Source organism: Mus caroli, unplaced genomic scaffold (genome assembly GCF_978045245.1).
Source record: "Mus caroli unplaced genomic scaffold, Mus_caroli_1 scaffold_3, whole genome shotgun sequence".
Taxonomy (NCBI): domain Eukaryota; kingdom Metazoa; phylum Chordata; class Mammalia; order Rodentia; family Muridae; genus Mus; species Mus caroli.
The window spans coordinates 54,699,951-54,724,372 of record NW_028227258.1 but is presented as its reverse complement, the minus strand read 5'-3'; the positions used below and the strand labels follow the sequence as shown (position 1 = coordinate 54,724,372).

The 24,422-nt window shown below is 41.3% G+C and overlaps 1 protein-coding gene across 1 annotated transcript in view; it reads right to left on the bottom strand.

The window, feature by feature from the left end:
* Positions 1-16,275, bottom strand: part of Rap1a (RAP1A, member of RAS oncogene family) — an 83,361-nt gene extending 67,086 nt beyond the window's left edge. Inside the window, exon 1 of the mRNA XM_021157561.3 lies at positions 16,138-16,275. The gene's annotated coding sequence lies outside the window, so the exon portion shown is untranslated. The remainder of the gene's footprint in view (positions 1-16,137) is intronic.
* Positions 16,276-24,422: the final 8,147 nt, after the last annotated feature.

Here is a 24,422-nt window from a genome sequence, read left to right as displayed (position 1 = left end):
TATCTTTTTAAAAAGCCTGTCAAATTATGTTAGTCTCTGGCAAAATAAATAAATAAATAATTAAAAATTTTTTTTTCTTTCCAAAACAAACTTTCTCATTCTGTCTGGGCTTACTGTACTCCTAGAGAGATGGCACACCCCCAAGACACTGAGCACTGAACGATGGCAAACGCATCATCATCTCTCTGAAGGTCTCAGTGAGCTACAGCAGCCCATACAGGGCACGCACCTCCTTCAACATTAACCTACCTCCTCATGGCCCACATTTCATCATTTTCATTTCTGCTCTGTGAAAATAAATGATTTACCTACATGTAGAAAAACAACTCTCTCACATACCAAGTATTCTCCTGCAGTAAACCCTCTATCATCATTCCTCCATGTCTCCAACTTCCCTCTATCAACTTACTTTAATTTCTAGGTGGGCATCCATTCCTTAAAGATTGAAAATAATGGTAAACTTAAATTTGTTATGCAGTGTTGGGTTGGTTTCCCTGGGAGGCCTGCTCTTTTCTGAATGATCAATGGATCTCAAGGTAGGTGGGAGGTGATGATTGGGAGAAGAAGAAGGGGAAACTTCAGTAGAAATGTATGAGAGAAGAATAAATTAAAAAAAAAAAAAAAAGAAACTATCTGATTTTTCACTGCCCTCAGGAGTTTTGATGAGCATTTAATTGTAAGTACTTTAACTCTCACTGAAGAAGGGGATAACAAAAAAAGCTGAAGCAACTTTTTTCTTTTTTCATATATTTATTTATAATATGCATGAGTGTTTTGTCTACCTGTAGATACATGCACCACATGCATGCAGTTCCCACAAAAGTCAGAAGGGGCATCAGAGCCCCTGAAACTGAAATAACAGATGGTTGAGAGGCACCATGTACATGCTGGGAATGGAACCAGGCCTTCTAGAAGAGCAGCAATGCTTTTAATAGCTGAGCCACCTCTCCAGCCTGACTTAGCAGTCATTTCTGAAGAAACTTTCTAGACTGTCTAGACCTAAGAGGAAAACGGTGTAATTTTACTAAAGAACAGATTACTGGTACAGAGATAGTTCCTTGTTACTAAGTCCTTCATTCATGTTTTTAAGCAGGGCATATACAATTACTGAGCATCTGGTTTTTTTGCCTTATGCTACTCATCTTTTGGGAAGCTTTGTATCAGCATAATAATAATTAGAGCTGTGTGTTTTCATAAAGCACACAATTACCTTTATTTTAATCCCTTATAAGAACCTAAGATTAAAAATGCCCTGGTTGGTTGTTTTATTTTGTTTTTGTTGTTGTTTTTTCAACTTGACACAAGCTAGAGTTATCTGTAAAGAGAAAACTCAACAGAGAACATACCTCCATCCAGACTCCCTATAGGCAATTCTGTAGAACATTTTCTTGATTGATGACGGATATGCGGATGACGGATATGCGTGGTTCCAGCCAACAGTGGGGGCTGTGCCATCCAGGAGGAGCAATTCAGTAAGCAGTGTTCCTCAGTGGCTTCAGTTCTGGCTTCAGGTTCCTACCCTGACTTCTCTCAGTGATGGAATGTGAGCTGAGCTGTAAGCTGAAATGAACACTTTCCTCTCCAAATCACTTTTGGTCATGGGCTCTCTCACAGTAATACAAAGCTAAGACAGAAATTGCTATCAGATCACTGAGTACTGCTGTGGTAGATATAACCATGTATTTTGGGGAGGACTGCAGAAAGAATTCAGAACTTTGGGTTAGAAAAGTCATTGAGTGTTCAAAACTTGGTAAGCTGTTTATCTGGAGGATAATGCTAAAAGCAAAGCAGATGATGGAGGCCTGACTTGACATTTCAAAGGGAAGAAAGATGCTACTGGAGGCATTTATATGGTATTTTATGTTAAGAACCTAAGTGGGACTGAAGCATCCTCACTTGGGCTTTTCTTCTTTTTTAACTTCTTAGGGTCTGTGAGGTGTATCCTGGGTATTCTGTACTTTTTGGCTAATATCCACTTATCAGTGAGTACACACCATGCATGTCATTTTGGGTCTGGGTTAACTCACTCAGGATGATATTTTCTAGTCCCATCCATCCTGCAAAATTCATGATGTCCTTGTTTTTAAAAGCTGAATAGTACTTCACTGTGTAAATGAATCACATTTTCTGTATCCATTCTTTAGTTGAGGGACATCTGGGTTGCTTCCAGTTTCTGGCCATTACGAATAAGGCTGCTATGAACATAGTGTAGCACGTCCTTGTGGTATGGTGTATCATCTTTTGGGTATTTGACCAGGAGCAGTATAGCTGGGTGTTCAGGTAGAAACTATTTCTTGAGGAACTTCCAGGAACCACTGATAGAACAGTGGCTGATACAACAGTGGTTATACCAGCTTGCAATTCGACCCGCTATGGAGGAGTGTTTGTTCCCCTTTCTCCACATCCTCCCCAGCATGTGCTGTCACTTGAGTTTTTTGTTTTTACATTTATGTATTTTATATTTGTGAGTGCACTGTCACACCAAAAGAGGGCATCAGATCCCGTTACAGATGGTTGTGAGCCACCATGTGGCTGCTGGGAATTGAATTCAGGACCTCTGGGAAAGCAGTCAGTGCTCTTAACCATTCTGATTGGTATAAAGTGGAATCTCAGGGTCATTTTGATTTACATTTCCCTGATGTCTAAGGATGTTGAACAATTCTTTAAGTATTTCTCAGCCATTCAAGATTTCTCTGTTGAGAATTCTCTGTTTAGCTCTGTACCCCATTTTTTAATTGGGTTATTTGGCTTTTTGAGTCTAACTTCTTGAGTTCTTTATATATTTTGGATACTTAGCCAAAATGCCTAACAGTGGGGATATGGAACCTCAAGAGACCACTTCCAGTAATTAGACAGGGCCACCTGTGGAGGGATGAGGTCACCAACCCACCTTCAAATTTTCTGACCCAAATCTGTTCCTAAAAGAAATGCAGGGACAAAAGTGGAGCAAAGAGTAAACAAATGGCTGACCAGTGACAGGTCCAACTTGGGATCCATCCCATGGGTAAGCACCACACCCTGACACTATTACTGATGATATACTGGACTTGCAGACAGGAGCTTAGCATGGCTGTCCTCTGAGAGGCTCTACTAGCAGGTGACTGAGACAGATGTAGATACTGCATTGGACTGAGGTCTGGGGACCCCTATGGAAGTTAGGGGAAAGACTGAAGGAACTGAAAGGAATGGCAACCCCACAGGAAAACCAACAGTGTCAACTAACCTGAACACCTGGGATGGTCTGAACCAACTCCACATCCCCCCACCCCCTGACCCCCTCATATATAGCAGAGAACTGCCTCTTCTGGCCTCAGTGGGAGAGGATGTGCCTAATCCTGTAGAGACTTGATGCCTTAGGGAGGGGGAAGGTTTAGAGGGGGGCTCTCAGAGGTGAGAGGAATAGGAGGAAGAACTCTGCAAAGGGGGCTGAGAGGGGGGACAAAATTTAGAATGTAAATAAAAAAAAGAATCTGTAGTAATGTAAATTAAGAAAAAGAATCTGTAGTCTTTTTAAAGGTGGTGGTAGTGTGCACCTTTGCCAGGCAGAGGCAGGTGGATCTCTGTGAGTTTGAGGTCAGCCTGGTCTACAGAGCTAGTTCCATGACAGCCAGGGCTACACAAAGAAATCCTGTCTTGGGGGGGGGGGGGAATATATATATATATATATATATATATATATATATATAGAGAGAGAGAGAGAGAGAGAGAGAGAGAGATCAAAAACAAACAAAAAAATCTGTAGTCTCTGGTCAGCTGGAACTGTGATTAAAAGAGACCAACACCACAAGTAAAAACCTTTGCTTTCTGGGTTGTCTTTTAGCTGAAGCTGAGAAAGTTTTGAAGGCATCAAGGGGTTATGGAGAACTGCTGAAGCATGGCACTATGAAAAAGGCCCCTTGTGAAGGTGAACCCTCAGTTGCAGTAGAAGCCTCTAATTGAAGAGAGTCCCATAGAAAGAAGTTGAGGCTTGGTACCATGAAGCTGGCTTAGAGTACTGAAGAAATCCCAGGAGAGGCTATTAATGAAAGTGCAGCCCAGTTACAAGGGAGATCCCAGTACCCTGTCATCACTACCAAAGACAGCAGTGGTCTTGGAGTGGACCTGGCCGTGATCCTAGGAAACAAGCTATGTGTGCTGCAGAAAATGGAACCAGAGAAGTGATCCAGGCCCTTTGAAGCCCAGAGGATCAAAAGTAGGTTCCAGAAGTCAAACTACTGAACTCTTTACACTGTAGAAGTTTAGTACCACTTGATTTGATTGCGACAGTGCCCTGGTTCTTCCCCCATAGAGAAATATGCAACCCATTTTTGATTTTACAAGAGCCCAAAGATGATAAGACTTCAGAATTTTAGAGACAGAAATCTTGACAGACTTAGAAATCTGAGAAAAAGTGGATATTTTAGAGAAGCACTGGATGTTTTAGAGAGGTTTAGAACTTTAAAGAAATGATATATAAAAGAGACTAAACTTTTAATGTAAATTCTTTCAGATTGTATGCTTTCAAAAACTAGAATGTTTTATACTGTGATAGTGATATTAAATGCCCCCATTGAGGGTGGTTTGTTGTTATTTTGTCAAGCTAAAGTTACAAGCTAAAGTTATCTAGGAAGAAGAGCATTAATTGAGAACAATACCTCCATTCAAACTGCCTGTAGGTAAGTCTGTAATGTTTTTTCTTGATTAATGACTGATGTAGGTGGGCAGATGTCACCCTTGGGCAGGTGGCCCTGAGTTGTATAAGAAAGCAGGCTAAGCAAGCCATGCTCCTCTGAGTTCCTGTTTCAGTTCCTGTCTGCAGGTTCCTGCCTTGACTTCCTTCTGTGAGGGAGTGTGAGCTCAGAGTTGTAAGATGAAGTAAACCCTTTTCTCCCCAAACTGTGATAATGTCTGCTACTGTACCTTAACACTAGCAAGCTAAGACAACCAGTATCCACTTCAGAGACTTCCTATGCAGTTTAAGTGGAATAAGACTTCTACCAGCGAAGAAATATTAGTTCCTTTCTTTAAGTTCCCAAGGAGATTACAAAATTTATCAGTGGTTTCTAACCTTCCTATGAAAATACATAGTCTCTATGGATTCCATGTTCTTAAAGAGCTTTCTGTACCAAGTACATTGGTACTTTGCTAGTCAGATTAAGTAAAGGCTAATCAGAATTCTCAAATTTTTAGACTTAAAAACTAATGTAAGCCGGGCGTGGTGGCCCACACCTTTAATCCCAGCACTGGGGAGGCAGAGGCAGGCAGATTTCTGAGTTGGAGGCCAGCCTAGTCTACAAAGTGAGTTCCAGGACAGCCAGGGCTATACAGAGAAACCCTGACTCAAAAAACCAAAAAAAAAAAAAAAAAAAAAACAAAAAACAAAAAAAAACCTAATGTAATTCAATGCTACATTCTCCCCACCATAAACAAAACAAAACAAAATTCCACAGACTGAGGAATAAAACCCATTACGCTCTTACATACTAGGCAAACATTCTGACATTAACTATAAGTTAATGAGTGATAGAAACCAGGCCCAAAGAGTTGAGTCTACATGTTACCAGTTAAAAAACAAAGATAGGCAATAGTTTGTGTACATACTTCTATTGACACACACACACACACACACACACACACACACACTGGCAGGGGGAGTTCTTTCATTTTAGACAGGATTTCTGCTGTGTAGCTAGGTAGCCCTGGCTGGCATAGAACTCAATGTGTAGAGTAGGATGACTCTAAATTCAGATCCTCCTGAATTGGCCTCCCAAGGGCTGAAATTAAAGGTGTGCACTACCATACCAAAATTATACAATTTTATTAGGCTTTTTGCAATACTAAAAGTAATTTATTCTGATTCTGTAGATTCCTGGAGAAAACAGTAATGCTGTATTTAAAAATTTGTTTTTAAAAAGTGATATGGGGGGAGGGCTCAGTTGGGCAGGTGAGAGGACCTATGTTAAACCTCAAAAACCCACATAAAGCTGGACTGGGAAAGGTGTCTCTGTAATCAATCCCAGGACACCTATGGAGGAGAGAGGAGAACTCAAACTCAAAGGACAGGCCAGCTATCTTGACATACATAGCAAACAAGAGAACTCCATCTCAAAACAAGGTGGAAAGTAAGGCCTAACACCAAAGGTAGTCCTCTAATCTCCACCTCCACACAGGAGCCATGGTTTATGCCAGTGCCCATAATTCGTAAACACACACACACACACACACCACAGTAAGAGAGATGGGGGGTGGAGATTAACAGACAAGAAACTGCTGTTTACCCTGCAGATTTGTTTTTAGCTAGTATTCTTAGTAACACTGTCCTCAGACCCAAGTGTTCCATATACCTATCCACACAGGAAGTGATGAGCAGTGTGCCTTCCCTTTCTATTTATCACAGAATCCAAACCATTCCACAGTCCTATGTGATTTGTTCCCTACCAGCCTCACTGGCTTCAAAACTGTGGCATAAAGGTTAGAGTCTCACACACTTTAAGTCACCTCATGTAAAAATGGACGAATAAGCCAAACCAGCTGCTGAGACTGGCACAGTGCAGTAGACTCACCTGAGTCCAGGAATTTGGGGGTAGCTTAGGCAACATATTACGACCCTACCTCTTAAAACTAAAACAAAAAAGGTTTTAATTGAGTAATTTTAATAATATACCCTAAAATGGTAGCTGAACAAACCTTAACAAGGGACTAAATCTGGAGCTTAGTGGTAAAGTACTTGCCTGGCCACATGCAGGCCAGGATTTTAATTCCTAGCATCTTAAAGATTTCATTTCTGAATTTAGACATTATTTGGAGGAAAAAAAAAAACATTTAGAAAGAAATGAGAACTGGTTTAAAAATATAAACTTTTTGTTTTGTTTTGTTTTGTTTTGTTTTGTTTCGCAACACGGTTCTCTATGCAGCTCTGGCTGTCCTGGAACTCACTCTGTAGACCAGGCTGTCCTGGAACTCAGAAATTCACCTGCCTCTGCCTCTCAAGTGCTGGGATTAAAGGCATGTGCCACCATGTCTGGCAAAATATAAACATCTTAAAACTAAAAGAGAGTTGTTTGGTTTTCAACTGTATAATACTGAGCACCTAACTCAGAGTTCATATGAATTATTTTCAGATTGATATCAAAAATCAGATCAACTTTGCATACTGGTTTTTCAGCCAAGTGGAAAGTACTAGAGTCGGGTACTAGAATGACTAAAACTGGGTCTGAAAGCTCATTTAAAAACAGACCAAGAGAAAACTTGCAACAGCAAGACTGGGAATGCTTACATGCTTCCTCTGAAGGTCAGCGTCCCGTGCGGGAGCTGCTCTCCATCTCACTGCCTTGACTTCCAGGCTGCCGTAGTAGTGTACCTCCTCTGCTCGCTTCACTGATGCTTCCCAGGTCTAGGACCATTTACACCGAATGTAAAAAATGGAGTGGGCTGAGTTGAGAGATGTTTCAGCAGTTAAGATGGGATGTGAGTTCAAGTCCCAGCACCCACATGGCAGCTTAAAGCTATACATACTCCAGTTCTAAAGGATCTAATTCTCTCTGACACAGACATACACAAAGATAAAACACCCATACATATAAAATAAAATAATAAAAAAATTTAACCCATGAAAAAGAATTTCACCTTACTACGAACAGTTTTACAATATTTCCAGACTACAACGTATAAAACTAAGAATTCTCTATTAACTAATTAAATTAATCACTTCACAACACTAGAGAAAATTAGATTTCTGCACAAGTTATACATTTTTTTAGAAAAACAAAAATATTACTATTTGGCTAGCTATTTAGACCAAGCTGGTCTTAAATTCATAGAGATCTGCCTGCCTCTGCCTCCCATGTGCTGGGCTTAATTAAAGGCATGAACCACTATACCCAGGGAAGATATTTTTATGCATATGAGTATTTTGCCCACATATATGCCTGCAGTATTCACAGAGATCAGAACAAGGTACTGGGTGCCTTGGAACTAGAATTACAAGCATTGTGGGTGTTGGGGACCAAACCCGGGTCCTCTCCAAAAGCAGCCAGTGCAATTAACTAAACATCTCTGCAGAGCATACCTCTGTTAAATCAATATCCCATTCTTCATCTTTTGAACTTTCTGACTTTTCAAATGCCATTCCTGACACAAACAGAGTCTACCACTCTCTCTCTCCTAAGTACTATATACGACAGTTCATTTGTGTTTCTGTTAGTTCATGTAAACAAGGTCACAAAAGTGAGGTATCTCCCCCTTCTGAAACTGGCCAAAATAATTAACAAATTAGCTGTTTTTTATTAAATGCCTATTATAAGTCAAGCAGCCTTACAAATTATTTCAAACCTTTTCAACAAACTTATGATGTAGGTAGTACTATTGTTATGATCCTTTAAAAATAAGAAACTAAGGTTTAGAAATACCAAATCATCAAGTTAATAACATGGACTTCATAAGTGATGAAGCAAGGTTCTGGACTAGGCTTGCCTAACTCCAGAGCCACTAGTAAACAATGTTTATTAAGTCAGAACAATATGTCTGTCTCTCCCTCCTACCATCCCTCTCCACCCCCTTCACCTTTTTGCAAGAAAATAAACTTTCTCATATTCATCATTTTAGAAACAAAAAACAAAAAAAAAAAAAACAAAATGAATAAAATGCACAATGCTCAGATTGCAACGCCACTGTCTATTTTATAACAGATCACTTTCATCTAAAATATTTTAAAAGAAATTCACTTCAACTTTTTCAAAAGAACTGAAAATTTCCACTCTTAGTGTCCCACATTCTTAATAATATGAAGTCTGAGGTACTACCATGAAGTCTCTAGCATGGATTGACCCCACTGGCAAAAACTGTAAAAACTAACCTGCTCAATGCCACCGAGGGTGCAGCAAGACACTTATACAGGGCAACTACCCTTTGAGCCTGAGATCCTATTTCTGGGAATCTAGCCTAAAGCAAAGGGAGGAAGGAAAAGACAAAAACAAATGTAATCAATGATAAATGTACAAAAGTGTCTCTCCATTGTTTAAAATAGTAGTATGATAAATAGTCAACCTTAAAGCTCTAAACCAAAGGACCAACAGTCCATACAGACAGGAAAAGTAATAACTAAATAGTATAAGACACAAATCTAACTTTTATAAAAAGAAAAGTCTGTACACACAAAGGAAAAACTGGAAAAATCCATACTGAAAGCCTGCTGTGGTTTGCTCTGTGTAATGGGACCATCAAAAATGGTAGATTTCTTCTTTACCCTTATATTCTTTTCAAAACTTGCCACGTGTAATCTCTCTCTCTGGGGAAGGTGAGAGGGGGCGTGTCAGATTAGTTGGAATAGGAACTACAGTTTCTCAGGACAAAAATCCCATCAGTCTTGTTTTGTTGCCAGGTTCTATTATGCCCACGGTTACTTTTAGATTGTATAAAGGATGTTATGTGAAACTCAATAGTATTTATGATGCTACACAAGGCCTATCATTTAATGGACTTTAAGCAGATTTTCTATGTATGACTGATGAAAGTGAATGTCAAATTAATCCAAACTCACACATGCAAAATAGGAAAACCAGAATATCTATCCTCATTTTGCAAACTAAATATACTATTATTTCTTATAAGTATGTCAGTTAGGTCTGAGAAGGAAGAAATTTGAAAATAAACCTGGCAAGTTCCTAGAGTTCACTAAGAATACAACCTGATATGTGTATTTGGTGTATCTGCATATCCATCCATCCTAACTAGGTATTTTAGTGACACAAGATTATTTTAATTTATGTGGGAAAAATATTAAAAATCTGTTCTACAAAAAAAAGCCAAACCTTGACATTAAACATAAAATTAAGGCCGGGCGTGGTGGCGCACGCCTTTAATCCCAGCACTCGGGAGGCAGAGGCAGGCGGATTTCTGAGTTCGAGGCCAGCCTGGGCTACAGAGTGAGTTCCAGGACAGCCACGACTACACAGAGAAACCCTGTCTCGAAAAGCCAAAAAAAAAAAAAAAAAAACCCATAAAATTAAAACCAATTGCTTAACAAGGAAACAACTCCAGTATGTGTGTGTGTGTGTGTGTGTGTGTGTGTGTAGAGCTACATCACAATCTATAATTTTTATTTTACTACATTTTTGACAACTAAGAGATAGTATTTATGAAGCTGCTATATTTATGAACAGACAGTCAAGTACTAAAAAGTAGTACTGGTTTAAAAAAAAAAGAAAGAAGAAAAAGAAAACATGAAATACTACACATTTACATGTGTCCAACAAAGAGTTTAATTTTGACTCATCCAACCTTCTCAGCTGGGACTTTGATCCTTGAGAAGTGCATGGTGGAAGGAGAGATCCAACTCCTACAAGCTGTCCTCTGACATCCACACGTGCATCATGGCATGCATATAATAAAAACAGAGATCATAAATATGCGTAGTAAAAAACCTTTAAGGGGCTGGAGAGGTGTTCAAAGTTTAAGAATCCTTAGTACCCTTCCAGAGAACTAGAGTTCAGCTCCCAGCACCCATGCAACGGCCACTGACCATCATAACTCTAGTTCCAGGGGATGTGACACCCTCTTCTGGCTTATTCAACCAGACACTCATCTGGTACACAGAAATACACACAGGCAAAACACCCATACACACATAAAGTTAAATAAAATAAAATAAATTTATACTTAAGACATTGGTTCAATGTTAGTGAACCAATGGGTCATGAATGTAATGTATACATGGTTGTCAATGTATACATGAATATCAATGGTTAATGAAAGTATACAATACTTTTACATGTGAACGGAAAGGACAGTTTCAAACACATCCAATAGATTTGTGCAGATTATAAACTACATCAAATTCTAAAATTAGTGCTAAATGTCAACCACTGCAAGACTTAACATAGAACTCGCTGTCTTAATGTTGCATTAGATCATCAATCTATCTGGAACAAAATGATTGTATTTATAAGTGAATTTAAAAATATCACTGAAAATACAGTGACTGAATGTGCTCTGTAGTCAACATGTCTGGCAGTCTACATTAAGAGACCCCCTACTATTCACTTGTGGCAGCATCAACACCATCAGGGCTCTGTCCAACAGTAGCACCTAATTCTTTGTACCTCTGTAGTTTCACCTCTAAAAGCTAAACCACAATCTTATCCTGAGCAAAAATATTTTCACTTGCACAGTAAGTCGTTATAAACCAGCACTGAAAATAAAAACAGGACTAAGGGGCTTAGTGGTTAAGAAGACTGACCACTCCTCCAGAGGACCCAGGTCCATGCCTAGCACCCACATGGTGGATCACAACCAGCTACAACTCCAGCCCTGCGGATCAGATGTGTTCTTCTGGCCTCCTTGGAAACCAGGCATACATGTGTATATGGAGGCAAAATACACATATACATAAAAAATGTGATGGCCATAATAAGTAGCACACTTGATAATAAACCTTTGAGTTCAAAGTGAGGCCCTTTAAGTTGTTAATTAATTCAAAAGTGGTTTTATCAGTTATTTGTACTTTAATATTCTTAGGGAATAGGACTAAACTGTATTATGTCCTTAGATCAAACATATGATTTACATGCTTTATTTTAAGTTTGGTTCATCCTATCAATATGAACTAAATAAGCTTAAAAAAAAAACTGGCAAAAATTAGAGTGACTTACAAAAAGATTCTTTCAGATTTATCTACAGAAAATTGATATGCTCTAAGTAAGTTAAGTATTCTTTTAAAAAGTCACTCACTTGTATAATAACTAAAGTTTATTTCATAAAACAGCTAATTTCCCAGGTGTACATCAGGTACTTCTGAAAATAATACTAAAAGCACTATTTTTATTCCTCTTATGAAAGTACACCATTTCTTATTTTAGTTTTACGTTAGTAATCACACAACTTCCCTTTTTATATTGGTGCATGTGTGAGCGCACATCGGACCCCTCACTCTGAAAGGCCTACTTTCAAGAAGAAATGAGAGCACGGCACAGTTCTTTGCTGAACTGCTTGGCTGATCAGAACATAATAATGAATAAAGCTAACCTTATATGTTTAATACTCATTAGGATCATTTAACTTTGAAACAAATTAACCAGTCATCTCAAAACTGTGTGCCCAGGGAAGGAAGGCCAAAACCCCTCACTGTGTAACCATAACTGCTACTACAAAAGACTCAAAATGTAAATTAAGTATATGAAATTCTAAAAGGCACATAAAAATTACTACTTGTGATATCTACACACACAGGCATACACAAAGGATGCTTTGACTTCCTCTCATTAACATATAAAAGCTTAAATATTTCTATTTAATGCTAGTATTTACTACATAAAAACTATATTAAGTAATGCAGTGTTTTCACTACAACATTGAAATGAACATAAAATACTTGAATATGCTGTAACTTTTCACAAGTGATTAACTTAATTTGAAAAAGAACATTTCAGAATAGTAAGATAAATGCTTTGTACAAGTTATTGCTATTGACCATCTGAAATGAGAGCTGTCTGATGCCAAGACCCTTGTACACTGAGCTCTGCGGCCACTCCCTGAAACCTCTAGTACATGCTACACAGTGCTAGGTGCTTTCTGGGAACTCAGCTGTTCTCCCTCCCTTTACAGATGGCACAGTTTTGGCTCAGATCAAATCAAGCCATCTAGATTCCAGAACCAGAAATGCTGAAACAAAGCCTTGGTGGTGTAATTTTCTATAAAAATAAACTGGTATCATTCTCCTCTTAAAACTAAATAAAATGTCAAAGATTCAAAGCTGACCTTACATAACACAACAGGAGTCTATTTTCAAAATAACAGGCACTACAACAATTTAAAATTCAACTGCTCTTAACTAAGGACTACTTGATGAAATTTATTGTCAAACATATAAGATTCTAAAAACATCATACAAAACATAAACAAATTACAGAGGACAATAAAAACTCCTTATAGAAGAAGTAACTGCCAGAATGAACAACTAGAAGCTTATTTTAAATAAGACCATCAAGTACCCACAAAGTTCACAGTAACAGAAAACACTGTCAAGACTCAGTTACTTCACTATTAGATTATAAAACACAGAAGAATGTAAAAGTTCCCTAAGAGCAAAGGCCCTCTAATTCATCCCTATATTCCCAATAATTAGCACTCTGTGAAAAGCAAAGATGAGCTAAATTCAACCTGTCTAAAAAACAATCGTCTGTGGTAATAACACCCAATGAAAACTAAATTGCCATGAAACTTGTACTCAGAAAACACGGCTGTTAAAACTAGATGGCCAACTAACTATATGTCTATTCACATACTGATCCTTTTAGAAATAAATCACAAAGAAATATCCCAAAAGAAAAAAATGTTGTCTAGACTACTGTGAACCATCATTGTTATTTTATGGGGAGGAGAAGATACCTACATGCCCAACAGAAAGAAGATGGACAATTTTAGCATGGTTGAAAGGTTAAAAAGGAAGACATAGGGCAGGATGTAACTTGGCTACTAGGCATTTGCCTAGCAAGTTCAAGGACTTGGGTTCAATCCCCAGAACATTAAAAAAGAAAAGAAAAAAAAAAAAATTCCTAGATCCTACTCTTTCCTGAGTTGACTTCCACACAAGTCAGAAGGATGTTCATAAACTTAGGTCTGATAAGGTCTCTCTTCTACTCTAAGGGCTCCCCCATCTCATTCAATGTAAAATCCAAACATCCCATTACTGAGTGTAAGAGGCCCCGTTACTTCTCTAATCTCAAGCCCTCTTCTCTCCCTGCTTACTGTTCTTACACCGCACTGCCCTCCTAGCTGTTCTCAAAGGGTCACATACACTGGAGGGTCTTTGCCCTAGCAGGCTCTTCCTGTCATCTTTTTGCATCCGAGGAAGCACACATCCCTCCTCACTTCCTTCAGGTCTTCCCTGACAGTGTTCTCTAGCCCCTCACCAGTCCTCACCCTTCCACACAGCTCTAACACCTGACACTACATTTACTTGGCTATGGTCTTGTTCCTCCTTCTGAAGGGATGACAGCAAGAACTCCTTATCCACACAGCAGACATTCAATTAAGTACTCCCTGAATGTTGCATATTTTCACAACAGACTACAAGAAGACCACACATATGAACAAGCTTGGAAGAGGGAAAAAATTTTTTTTTGATTTTCAAATGCTCATATTACTAAAACATAGATTATACAAATAAAAGCCTGATTAGTCATGATTATGAGTTTAGGGGGTCAAAATATACTAGGGAGTATTGGTTAAAAATGGCTACTGGTTAGAGCTGGGGCTATAGCTCAGGGGCAAAGTGCTTGCCAACCATGCTTGAGGCTCTGGATTAGCTCCTCAATACTACAAACAAAATGACTGCTAAAAGTTCCCTGCATGAAGCTGGGTTTCAACCCAACACTACATAAACCAGGCAGGGAAGTCTATACTGATCCAAGCACTCTGAAGGTAGAGGCAAGAGAGTTAGTAGTTCAAGGTCTTCCTCAGTTACACCACTGAGCCACAGGAGATTGGGGGGGGGGGGGGGGGAGGAGAGGTTCCTGAGAACTTTTCCTCATAAAACTGTAATCAATTTTAAACCTTGTTCCAAAATCCTCAGAATTTATAAGGTGAAAGCAAGATCACACCCGAGGCCACAAAAAGTGTGCACTTTTGCAAAGTTTTAATATGAAACTGAATAATATCGGGATCTCAGTTCACTTTTAAGATCGGTGTCTATGGGTGGCTTTAGAGGAGACCAGAAGCTGAATACACAATTCTGTGGATAAATGTCTGTTTTGGTTTTCCTGGGCAAAGGAAGAGTTCATATACATCACTATATTCTAGAAATGGTTAAGAATGACATTTTTTATAATGGAAGTGGAATGTAACATTTAACATAAAGATTTCTCTCAAAAAGATAAGAGATGTGTAAACAGACCACTCAACTCATTCGACAAATGCTGGAATAGGTATAATCCTTGCTAACGAACACAATCATAACAGAATCTGAAGTAGCAAGGAACTAAACTAGAGTCACTGAAACACCACACTAAGAAAGAATATCCGAAAATGTACATTTAATTTTGAAACAAAGTGTTACAGAAGAGCATAAAGACAGCAAAGAGTCTGGGACCTAATCTAGTACTTACTTTCTGTAACACCAAAGTGTTACAGAAATCAATTACATCAAAAGAAAAAAGTACTCACAGGCATATCTACCCCCACACACGCTGACAGGAAACTCAAAGAAAGTTTCCAAATCCTGTTTCCAGCATCATCTCTTCTAACCGCCCGCTTCTGAAGGCTAACTACCTTGGTTAATTCTGACTTTGACTCTAATAAAAACAGTATCTTCAGCCACCCAAGAAGCAGACAACAGCGGTTGGTACCTGTCCCGCTTGGCCCATTAACCTCCTGCCCTTTTATTTCATTTCTTACACAGTACTTCCTTCAAAGCAGCGACAAAACGATTTTCCTTTCCCAACGGCAATACACTCACTGTTTCTGAACGGTAGCTCTTTTTCCAAGGCATGAAAGGTCCCCTAAACTCTAGTTTTCTATCCTGTGAGGAAATCTCAGATGGGGGGAGGGGGGCGGACGCGGGGGACACAACTGTCCTTCCTTGCTCTTCTCCTTACAACAGCCAATTACACAACTCAGCAGAAGATACTGCCCTTAACTTTCTGAGTAAGGAGACAAGCCACAATCCCACCACCCCACACTCCTCACACGCCCTCGGTGGGCGGAAGACCGGAATCACACCGTGGCCTCTTTCCTGACAAAATTCAGGGGTAGCAGCAGAGATCAGAGAGTCGAGAGCGACGCTGCAAAGGCGAACACATGGCAAGCGGCAGAATACAGAGGGCAAGGAGGGCGGGAACCGGGCTGGCGGCGGAGTGGGACGCAGAGGTGTCAGCGCTCGGCGGCCGGGGCAAAGGCCGCGCGGAGGGCACCGCACCTCTCCGTCCACGGGGACGACAGCCGAGCGGGCGCGGACACGCGTCCCATCTCGCGGCCCGCCCCTCGCGGCCGGTCCCGCAGGCCCCGCCGGGCCGCCTCGGTCCGCGGGCGTGGCTGGCTCCGGCCTCCAGCCGCGGCCCCTCCCGCCCGCCGGGCCCCCGGCCGCCTCCCCGGGCTCGCGGACGGCTAAGAATAGGCCACCGAGGTGCGGCCAGTCCGCGCCCCTCACTCGCACCCGGTACTCACCCAGCGGCCCGGCGCCTCCTCCACCTCCTCCTCCTCCCTCCTCTCGGCCGCGGCTCGGGCTCGGGCTCTGCACGGCGGCGGCAGGAGCAGCGGCCTCGGGAGCGGCGGCAGCGGCGCCTCCGGAACGCGCACGCACGCAGCACGCAGGCCCCGCCCCCCCGCCCTGGGCTCCGCCTTCCCCGCTGTGTCCGGAATCTATTTAAGGGAGCCGTTCTTCAAAGGGTCGTGGGGGGGGGGGGGGGGGGGAAATAGTGTGCAGACAGGAACTGGGGCCTTGCCTTTGAGAAGGTAGTTAAGGCCAACATTGAAATGAGGAAGGGAAAAAAAAATCAGAAAGAGAATTTTGAAGGGATACAACCATGGGACAGCTGTTAGTTGAGTGCCTAATAGGTCCCCAATGCCTAGGCATACATAGGGAAAGTCACTTCTAAAGCTCTCATCCTCGTGACCCAGGAGAGGGAACACGAACAACAAAAAGAGTAGCAAAATTCACAGGTCACCAGGGAGGGCTTTGCATGCTTTCGTTCATGCTATGAAGAAACGAGCCTATCCAAAAGAGGCTGGATGAGAAGAATACCTTCCTGGGCTGAGAGGAAATCAGCCACAAACCCCGAGGTGAGGTGTGTCTTCCATATTTCACAACTAGCAAAATGCAAGCGAAAGGATGGATAAATAGAGTCTATGGCCAAAGAGTACTGAGGCGCCAAGATCTGGACAAACGACCAGACCCCGTGGAGCCTGTGGGCCATTGTAATGACAACAGGAAGCCCCGAGGAGAGGGTGGGCCCAGAAACAACTATATCTAGTTCATGTTTTTAAAGGTTAACTTTATGCAGGGCGTGGTGGTTTACTCCTGGAATCCCAGCATTTTGAAAACAGGAACAGGAGAATTGCCACGAGTTTGAGGTTAGCCTGGACTACACAATGAGTTTCAGGCCCATTGGGAGCTGGAGTGAGTCTCGCTGTGTATGTAAAATATCTAAATGAAGCACAAATGTTCACAGGGGAAGTCTGAGGTGGCTGTTCTCATCCAATTGGTCAAGAGTGGTTATTTTATTTTAGGTTTTGTTTATTTTAGCTTTATTAAATCCATTTTAATAGATTTGGACTTGAGAAGGCAGAGGGTAGAACAAAACAATTAGGAATGAATCTTCGGTTGGGGGCCTGCTGACTGATATCATTTAATAAGAGAGAAGATAGGGTAAGAACAAAGCTGGGACCGAAGAAATTGAGAGTTCAGTTTTATGGGGGATGGAGAAAGTTCAGTGGTGATGAGTCTGAGATATAAATTTGAGATCCATCAGGATGTAGATGATTTGACCCTCCTCCGGTCTACATAAACTCTCTTAGGGATGGGGAGTAACTGGAAGAGAGGACCAAGAGAAACCACAGAAGTAGGGGTTAAAGATAAGCAGAGTTGACAGTCAGGTTAGAGGAGCAACTTGGAAGGAAGGAAGTTGTTAGGGAGTTGTTTTAGAAAAGAGGGAGTGATCAGTCAGTTCCCTTGCCTAATGCTGAAATAGCTAAGAAGACAATTGAATCTCAATCTCTGCCTCACCCCCACCCCACAGTCCCCATCCCCGCCACTCTGATTGGTTCATGCTAGACAAACTGCCACGGAGCCTCATCCTCAGTCAAGAGTTGGGAATTTAACTACTGACCAAGTTTGGCCTGAAGTTTGTTGAGGAGCTTAATGAAAACCCTTCCAGTGTTATCCCATGGAGAAATGTCTGATTGGGGTGTGTTGAGAAAATGAACGAGAGGTGAGGCAGACAGTCCGGAGCTGGCTGAGCCTAGCAACAGTCAGTAGTGGGAACGGTGTGGGGATCCGGGGACAGGGTTTTAAAGCTGAGTTACGTCCTTGTGGTGTTAGAGTGAAAAATAAAGTTACCGTGCAGAGACAAGAGGAGACACCTAGAGAAACCATAGGAACCAAGAAGCAACGAGTCCTAGCACGGTGCTGAAGCAGTCGGCCTTAAATGAGAACAAGGACAGGACAGTCACAGACTGTTCTGTAGCAAAGACACAGACACAGAGCAAGTAGGTGTGTATCTGAGGTGGGCATAGCCCACTGCAAAGCAAAGGGGACAGGTGAGAGCTAAGGTGTAGTCTTTATTTTGCCCACCAGGTTGAGTACCCGGTAGGACAATTTCAGCCTTGAGGAAAGAGCACTTTTCTAGATGTTCTCCCTTAGGAGTGGTGTCTTTTGTCAGTTTTCCATGCCCCACGCACCACGCATCCACACATCCATGCATCCATGCCCTGCCCGTTCCTTGTGTTTATTTTTTCCAGTTTACACAGTGCTGTCGGTGTTGCCTGCGGACAGACAGATAAGATCAAATCTGGCCTGTGTGCTTCCTTTTATCCTCTCTTAATGGGGTGGGGTGGTCATATATCTACACTGAAATCACTCAGCAAGGTGCCCTCCACTGCTTGGAGTTTTGCTGATGAAAGTCAATGCGAGAGGAGTGAGAGGTAGGTAAGGGAGTGGATGAGACACTCCAGAACTTGACTTGTGAAAGAGAAGAGGCCAACTAAAAAGCAGCGGCACCCGTGGGAAGGAATATTTTCAGAGGAAGCAATCAAATGAGTGAGGCGAGGGGACTTTCCAAGGATCCAACAGATGCAAGTGAGGCAATCAGGGGAGAGGAAGTGCGCAGCATCTGTGAAGATACAAGGGTTCAGACTGGCACAGCCGAGCTCCATAAAGAGCACACAGCCCTTGGGACTCCAACCTTGTCACAGTGTGTGTACGCCAAGGATCCTCTCGGGCCGATGAACAGACCTCGCACTCATAACCATCTGGAGCACCACGGTCTGGGAAGAAAGAGAACGTAGGAAGGAATAAGCCAGTTAGATACCACTGGGGCCCCTGTGCAAAGCTTTAGGAGACCTCCTGGACACTTGACCTTCCTTACACTATGAGCTCGTGATCATTCCTGAAGGCACTTGTGTCCCTAGGGTTTGACAGATGTGAAGTATCTGTTAGGTCCTCCTGTCTTCCCATCTGCTTCACATGGCATCACCTTTCTCAGTCACAAACCTGCCAAGCCTTGGTGTCCTTTAATCCCTGTCCCTATCTCTATGCCAGTCGCCCTCAAAGCAATCTGCACTGTCCAATAGAACATTCTAACTGGGATGAAAATAACCCTTGCCTATTTTCTTTTGTTTTTTTGTTTGTTTGTTTGTTTTTGTCTTTTGTTTTGAGACAATGTCTTGTTTTATAGCTCTGGCAGGCTTGGTAGTCATTGTGTAGTTCAGGCTAGCCCCAAACTTAGAACAGACCACCTGCCTCACCATCCCAAATCCAGGATTACTCCCAAGGCTTGGGTCTTCACTCCCCAAAAACTTCATTGTTCTCTATCTGCATAATCCACAGGTGGCTATTAAATACTTAAAATGTGACCATGTACTGAGGGGCTGTATTTTAAATCTGATTTAAATTTAATTAGATTTATATTTAGATAGCTGCATATGGCTAGAGGCTTCTATATTGCTCAGCTCAGGAATAGATACATCCTATCCTGTAGCTCTCCCATCTGCCAGCTCTCTCTAGCTCCGTCAACCTCACCCTTGATTGGTTATTGATCACCTCTAGTCTAGACTCTTGCTATACGAACTTTCTTCTTGGTCTCCTGCTCAATTGCTTTCCTTTCCAGATGTCTTGTGTTCTTGCGGAAATACCCTCCTAAGCAACAGTCAAATCCTGAACCCCCACCCCATCCCATTTTAGAACTTTCATTAGTTCAACACCAAATTAAGCATGAACTGCTCCTTCTAATACTTGGCCAGTCACATAGCTCCAGCTCTCCCTGCCCCCACCTTCCTAGTACTTGTGTTGTGAACTGTCCTAATTCTTCAACTACCCCTCTGCTGGTTACGGGTGCCTTTCATGCTTCATCCCAGCTCCAAGTCTGTCTCATACTGCAGCTCCTACCCAGAGCGCTTTTCTTTCCTTTGGAAGTCCCACATTTTCTGTTTGTATCTCACCTATGGCCCATGTAACTGCCTCGGGATATATTTTACATTTTCGTTTTCTTCTTTTTTTTCCTTGCTATTAAAAACCACACCTTTCAGTGAAGCAGCACTCACTGCGGCGTGAGCCTTACACCTTGTCAGATGAGGGGCTCCTCAAAGAGCCATAGAGTGAGTGACACACTTTCCTGAAATCTAAACGAGGACATCCCACTCTAGCACTCACAGAAACCCCACTGCTCTCAGAGAGAATGTCTTTAAAGCCTAAACAAATTTGGCAGTGTGAAATGATTTCTTTTCATGTTATTGCTGGTGGGAAAGATCTTCTAAACGCTTCCCAAACTTAGCATACTTTCACAGTGCAGTTACAGTTTGGAATCCCAGAGTGCGTGATTAGGCTAAGACCTGGCAGGACCGCAAAGCTATGTCCAGGACCAATTTACGGAAAAGGTCTTTAAGAAGCATTGAGACTGTGCTACAGATCAATAGAAAGAACATTTCATCTTTTGAGTATTTACAGGATGTATTTTTATAGCTTCAACCCTCAGAAACACATAACCCAAGAGTAGCGTTGCATCTGTTCAGCAGTAGCTCATGAACTTTTTTTGGTGCCATGGTAGAGTTTAAGCAATTGAAAAGTAGGAATATTACTTTACTAAGTAAATTGTTCAGGACTTGATCAAACTAATGGCTAGGCGTGTAGTGGGGAAGTACTATACCACTGACCTACCCCCAGCCTCAGGTTGATAGTTTATATGCAAAATGTAAATTCTTTATGTGTATTATTTACACACATAGGACCTCATACACATTCATTCATCAAACCTAAACTGGGGCATGCTGCTCGCTAGGGACTTACACTTGCTGCTAAGAATACAAAGATATGGTCCCCGTGCTAAAACATTATGACCTGGCGTTGGTAGGCTATCATTAATTTAATCCTATCAGTAACAATATTAAATAGATAGTAGTAGGTTCATTTTGCAGAGGGGAAAATTTGTTTAGAGGGATTGGAATGCATTGACAAAATACTCAGTTTTTAACAAGGCCTAAAATTTAAGCCATCAAAACCTGGGTAGACTAAAAATCTAAGTTTCCGAAAGGCAGCAACTTCATCTATTTTGTTCATTTCTATTTTCAACAAATATTCAAGGAGTGAGGGGGATACCTCCTCAGTTTACAGCACTCGTTGCTCAGGCAGAGGAGCTGGGTTTGATTCTCAGCACCCATTGGCAGTTCCCAATCTTCTGTAATTCCAGCTCCAAGGGATCAGACACTCTCCTCTGTTCTCCATGAGTACCAGGGAGTCCCGTGGTATACATTCACACATGCAGACAAACACACTCATACATAGAGAATAAGATAATATCATTTTTAAAATTCAAGGTCATATATTTATATGTGGAAAAAAGGAGGAGACTATAAGGCAGCTAATTTACTAGTCACGAGTCTGTTTCCGCTGTGTGGTACAATAATAATCTTATCCATACTAGTGTACTTAAAGGGTGCTCCATAGATTGCCACTCATCTGCAAACTGTTTATTACTAGTGAACTTTGAGTCATTGTTGTGCAAAAGAACTCGTAAGCATTTAGAATCTTTCCCAGCTGTAACAATGTCAAGTCAAGCAAGTGATCTGTGGGCTTCTGTGGTTGAACCTGGGCACAAATCAGTTCAGGTGTTGTCCAACTCATGTGGTGAGTCACAAGTGGTGTGTGCTGTGTGCTAGTCACAGCATCTAATTTAATCCTACCCAGGCCATTTACCACCCACCTGCTCCTCCCCCTGGAGATTGTTTCATGCCTTTGAAGTAAAAGTCAGCAGCAGATTGGATTTTTAAAAACTGCTTCTTCACCGCAGACGCCGCCGTATCTACCGACCTCATGTTAGAGAAGCGCTGTTGAGCAGTAATTAAGTGTGCGGCACCTAGAATGAGTTGACGTGGCTTTCAGTGCAGTGCGGGGTCTGTCAGTTACCAGCTGTGTGGCCTTGGGCAAATTGCTTAACCTCATGAAACCTCAGCGTTCTTACCTATAATATGTACAACAAAAATACAAAATTTCATGGGGCCTTAGTAAAAACTGAAATATGCAAAGCACTCTTTTGATTAAAAATAATTAAGAGAAATATGTATTTTTTTTTTGAGACAGTGTCTTTCTATCATGCAGTCCTGGCTGCCCTACAAGCGTGCTATATAGGTCAGGCTGGCCTCAGACACCTGAGTGCTGGGATTGAAGGTGTGTGCCATCACATTCGACTTAAAAAACTGAGAGACATATATGAAGTGCTGATCATAGAAAATGACCTACAATGACGAAATGCCATTTTTAATGTCATAATATGCCGCGTAGCAATAATATACATGACCATTGCTATTTCACTTGGATGTCATAGAAATTCAGGCTATTTGGGAAAAAAAAAGATTTTAAAATCCGTTCAATCAAGGTAATTCTATAACCAGGCACGTGTATAGACAGTCTTCTCAGTTATCCACACTACATTTCACATAAGCTTTATTGTTAAAAACAACTACAACAACAAAACTTGCAAATAAAATAATCACACACGAAAACTAACCAGACCCAAAGGGTGTACATTGAGATATACAGACTTTTTTATCTACACTATTCAAAGATAATGAAGATCAGTTACTTCCACAGTCCTCTGTGCTTGTTTGTTTTAAATAGATCGTGTATGATATCGAAGGGCAATGCATTTGGCTTCTAGGTGGCTATTAAGAGCTGTGTGTGGTGACTCACATCTTTAATCTCAGGACTGAAGGTCAGACATGAGAAGAGGCAGTTCTAAATCATCCTCAGCTACTTCTGAGTCTGCATTTAGTCTGTGCTGCATGAAACTCTGGCTCAAAACAATACAGCATTTAAAAAAAAAAAAAAAAAAAAAAAAACAGTTTCTGTTTCTCCAGCTGCATTGTCCGGGTGGTGTAAAAAGCCAGGCAGGCAGGTACACAGTGTGTGCTGAATGACAGGTACACACAGACAAGTCAGAGTCGTTTGTTGGACTGGATTATAGTTCAGTGGTTGTACAAAACTTGTGTTCAATCCCCAGAACTGAAAAATAAATATTGCTTATTTGGTGGCATGTATTTTGCCTATTGATATGTTTTTTTAAAATAAAGATTTATTTATTTATTTTATGTATATGGGTACACTGTAGCTGTACACATGGTTGTGAGCTATCATGTGGTTGCTGGGAATTAAACTCAGGACCTCTGCTCGCTCGGGCCCCACTCGATCCGGCTCTATTGATATGTTTTCTACCATGGATTTTTACATGCTCGATCTCTTTCCACTGAGCTTCAGCCTATCTGGTCGTTTGTCTTTCCTCCAGTGAACCTGGTTACCTGGTAGGAGCATCTACATGAGCGAGCTCCTAAAAGGAGTCAAGGACTCTTGCAACAAGCAGGTTAGACAGCAATGAGCAGCAGCAGGCTCAGGATACAGCTGGCCTCTGCAGAGATAGTCCAGTATAGGGAGGGGGCAGACTGTGCCAGGAGGAAGCTAAGCCTTGCTTATCAGGAACGACAAGCTTGCACTATCAGGGAACAGACAGTTACCAGGCCAACCCATCCCCCCCATAAAGGGAGGGAAAGGGAATCCAAAAGGGTTTGCCTAGCTTCGCAGAGGCACCTAGCATTATTTATGCTGCAGCAAAGTTCAAACACATGTAAACTGCAAATAGTCCCAATCAGAGGGACTTGCTGTAGGCAGAAGACTGTGGTAAGGTTGCTAGATTAACAACGAAAAACGTAAGATGCCTGGGCAAATTTCCATTTCTAAAAAATGAAAACACTCTAGTACAAATAGGTTTCATGCACTATTTAAGATTTCCTTAGAATCCGAAATTCAACTGTCACTGGGTATTTTGTCTGGCAATCTGAAGAGTGGTTAACCATGTAGCATCTGGACTGAGTTCAAATTCTAGGACTTAGCTGTGTGACCTTGAACAAATTATTAAACTTTCTGTATAAATTATGGATAAAATTATCTTACAAGGTTGTTAATAAGATTAAATAGTAACTGTATTAGAATGGGAACAGATACAGATAAATGCCAATGATGTCAGCTTCTTTTATAGAAAATATAAATGTTTCAGTAATTGAACTACCTTTTAAAACTTAGATTTATATTCCACATACCTTTTAAGAGATCTGAGTGGGGGGATTTTTCCCTCTTATGATTTACATGATGTTTTCAACTGAACTAAGATAATTTTTTTTAAGTTCACTATCAATATCCAGTAGGAACCTACAACCAATAACTGATAGTACCACCAGGCTTCCTACTCCTC